We start from the raw sequence: 4,227 nt of genomic DNA, 5'->3' as shown, positions 1-4,227 counted from the left end.
AAATGTCCCAAATGTATTAAAAATGAACAGCTGAAAAGTATTGAGTCAATAGGTATTCAACCCCTTTGCTATGGCAAGCCTAAATAAGTTCAGGAGTAAAAATCTGCTTAACAAGTCACACAATAAGTTGCATGGATTCACTCTGTGTGCAATAATAGTGTTTAACAGGATTTTTGAATGACTACCTCATCTCTGTACCTCACACAAACAATTATCAGTATGGTCCCTCAGTCGAGCAGTGAATTTCAAACAGATTCAACCACTAAGACGAGGGAGATTTCCCAATGCCTCACAAAGAAGGGCACCTATTGGTGAAAAAGCAGACATTGAATATCCCTTTGTCACTATAAAGATACAGGCATCCTTCTTAACTCAGTTGTAGGACAGGAAGGGAACTGCTCAGGAATTTCTATGTGAGATCAAAGGTGATTTAAAAAAAAACGTAACAGAGTTTAATGGCTGTAATAGGAGAAAACGGAGGATGGATCAACAACATTGTAGTTACTCCACAATAATATCCTAAATTACATAAGGAAAATAAGGAAACCGGTAGAGAATACAAATATTCCAAAATCTGCATCCTGTTTGCAACAAGGCACTCAAGTAATACTTTTAAAAATGTGGCAAAGCAATTAACTTTTTGTCCTGAATACAAATTGTTTTGTTTGAGGCAAATCCCACACAACACATCACTGAGTACCACTCTCCATATTTTCAAGCATAGTGGTAGCTGCATCATGTTAAGGGTGTGCTTGTAATCGATAAGGACTGGGGAGTTTTTGAAGATTAAAAAAATAATCAAAATGGAGCTAAGCACAGGCAAAATCCTACAGGAAAACCTGGTTCATGCTGCTTTCCACCAGACACTGGAAGATGAACTCTCCTTTCAGCAGGACAATAACCAAAAACACAAGGCCAAATTAACACTGGAGTTGCTTACCAAGAAGACAGTGAATGTTTCTGAGTGGCCGAGTTTCAGTTCTGTCTAAAATCTATCTGAAAATCTACAGCAAGACCTGAAAGTGGTTGTCTAGCAATGATCAATAACCAATTTGACAGAGCTTAAAGAATTTTGAAATAATAATGGGCAAATGTTGCACAATCCAGGTGTGGAACACTCTCAGAGACTGACCCAGAAAGACTCAAAGCTGTAATCGCTGCCAAAGTTGCTCTACATAAACAGTTACGTAAATGTCATATTCCTTTTCAATACATTTTCAAAACTTCCTCAAAGCATGTTTTCACTTTGTCATTATGGGGTATTGTGTGTAGTAAAATACACTTAATCAATTTTGAATGAAGGCTGTAACACAACTAAATGTGGATTAAGTCAAGGGGTATGAACACTGTAACGTTGAAAGTTACGTTTTTTTATGGTACAAATTCAACATATTTTATACAAGGTTTGCTTATGTTGAAATTTGGTTACCATAATGACATAAAAACAACAAATCCATATATTTCCACTTAGATTCCACGTCACAATAAGTTGACAAACTATGTTGAAACAACATTGATTCAACCAGTTTGTGCCCAGTGGTAATCCATTACACATTGAGACAAGGGCCAAGGGGGTTAGCCTATATACTGTTGCACTTAGATGAGTCTGTTGGCAACTTGGCATGCTAAAATCATCTCATAATGAACACTTTTCAGCCCCTACATATCCATAAAATGATCTGTCCAATCAGTCCAATGATGGTAGAACTCACTGTTTCCCAGCTATTTAACCACTGGTTACAATAACTGAGTATATTACATCATTTGACACCTTAAAACCGAATTGAAGTCCACCATACTGGATTTTAAGACCATAATTGAATTTTAGTCTTGCTCCTGACGTTCAGTTATCAAGGTTATCAAGCTCTGTCAGATGAATTCACTCAATGTGAAAGAAAGATCATACAATAGACACTTAACCGCCTTTCTGTCCACAGACACCTCCATTTCCCTGTTGACTCTCAGTGACGGCATATGGAAGATTCCACTATAAAGCTCCCCGTCTCCGTCTCCATTCCAAATCCCCTGCTGACTGAGTCAGACAGTGACAATATTGATGGTGTATTCTCAGTATTAAAGGTTTGTTTTAGTGTCTACAGCCAGGGTTACCCCACCAAAACAGACAGGCAGGGTCTCTGTCCAGCCACTTAGAAAACAGAGTGAGATAGTCTGATGAATATGTGTCTATGCTTTAGCAACTCTATGCATTTTTCTTTCTTTATTGTTTCTCATGTTTTTTGTATATACTATTTTGATATTGACTACTGCACTGTTGGGAAGAGCTTGCAAGTTAAGCATTTCACTGTACTCGTGACAAATAAAACTTGAAACCTGCATCCTTTTGCATCAGCTGGTAGTGCATTGTCCTTATTTTGTGTATTGAATTACACTGAACAAAAATATAAATGCAACATGTAGTGTCGGTAACATGTTTCATGAGCTGAATTAAAAGTCCCCAGAATTTTTCAATACACACAAAAAACTTATTTTGCTCGAATTTTGTGCACAAATATGTTTACATCTCTGTTACTAAGCATTACTCCTTTGCCAAAATTATTCATCCACCTCACAAGTGTGGCATATTAAGAAGCTGATTAAAAAGCATGATCATAACACAGGTGCACCTTGTGCTGGGGACAATAAAAGGCCACTCTAAAATGTACAGTTTTGTCACACAACACAATGCAACCGATGTCTCAAGTTTTGAAGGAGTGTGCAATTGGCATGCTAACTGCAGAAATGTCCACCAGAGCTGTTGCCAGATAATTGAATGTTAATTTCTCTACCATAGAGAGATATTTAGCAGTACATCCAACTGGCCTCACAACCACAAACCACGTGTAACCACGCCAGTCCAGGACTTCCACATCCGGGCTTTTTCACCTGCGGGATGGTCTGAGACCAGCCAGCTATGTGAACAGTTGATGAAACTGTGTGTTTGCACAATGAAGAATTTCTGCACAAAATGTCAGAAACCGTCTCAGGGAAGTTCATCTACGTGTTTGTTGTCCTCACCAGAGTCTTGACCTGACTGCAGTTCGTTGTCGTAACTGACTTCAGTGGGCAAACGCTCACCTTTGATGGTCACTGGCACAATGGAGAAGTGTGCTCTTCACAGATAAATCCTGGTTTTAACAGTACCGGGCAGATGGTAGACAGCGTGTATGGCGTCATGTGGGCGTGTGGGCGAGCGGTTTGCGGATGTCAACACTGTGAACTGAGTGCCCCATGGTGGCACTGGAGTTATGGTATGGGTAGGCATAAGCTACGGACAACAAACACAATTGCATTTTATCAATGGCAATTTGAATGTAGAGAAATAGTGTGACGAGATCCTGAGGCTCATTGTTGTGACATTCATCCGCCGCCATCATGCAAACCGCTCGCCCACATGACGCCATACACGCTGCTTCCATCACGTGGACTGGGACATGTTTCGTATTGCGTCAGATAACAACATTGACGAATACGCTGATTCGGTGTGCGAGTTCATTAGAACCTGCGTTGAAGATGTTGTTCCCATAGCAACGATTAAAACATTCCCTAACCAGAAACCGTGGATTGACGGCAGCATTCGCGTGAAACTGAAATCGCGAACCACTGCTTTCAATCAGGGAAAGGTGTCTGGTAACATGACTGAATACAAACAGTGCAGCTATTCCCTCCGTAAGGCTATCAAACAAGCTAAGCGTCAGTACAGAGACAAAGTAGAATCTCAATTCAACGGCTCAGACACAAGAGGCATGTGGCAGGGTCTGCAGTCAATCACGGACTACAGGAAGAAATCCAGCCCAGTCACGGACCAGGATGTCTTGCTCCCAGGCAGACTAAATAACTTTTTTGCCCGCTTTGAGGACAATACAGTGCCACTGACACGGCCTGCAACGGAAACATGCGGTCTCTCCTTCACTGCAGCCGAGGTGAGTAAAACATTTAAACGTGTTAACCCTCGCAGGGCTGCAGGCCCAGACGGCATCCCCAGCCGCGCCCTCAGAGCATGCGCAGACCAGCTGGCTGGTGTGTTTACGGACATATTCAATCAATCCCTATACCAGTCTGCTGTTCCCACATGCTTCAAGAGGGCCACCATTGTTCCTGTTCCCAAGAAAGCTAAGGTAACTGAGCTAAACGACTACCGCCCCGTAGCACTCACTTCCGTCATCATGAAGTGCTTTGAGAGACTAGTCAAGGACCATATCACCTCCACCCTACCTGACACCCTAGACC

This window comes from Oncorhynchus masou, chromosome 15 (assembly GCF_036934945.1).
Source record: "Oncorhynchus masou masou isolate Uvic2021 chromosome 15, UVic_Omas_1.1, whole genome shotgun sequence".
In the NCBI taxonomy this organism is placed as follows: domain Eukaryota; kingdom Metazoa; phylum Chordata; class Actinopteri; order Salmoniformes; family Salmonidae; genus Oncorhynchus; species Oncorhynchus masou.
This window is presented reverse-complemented; position numbering follows the sequence as displayed.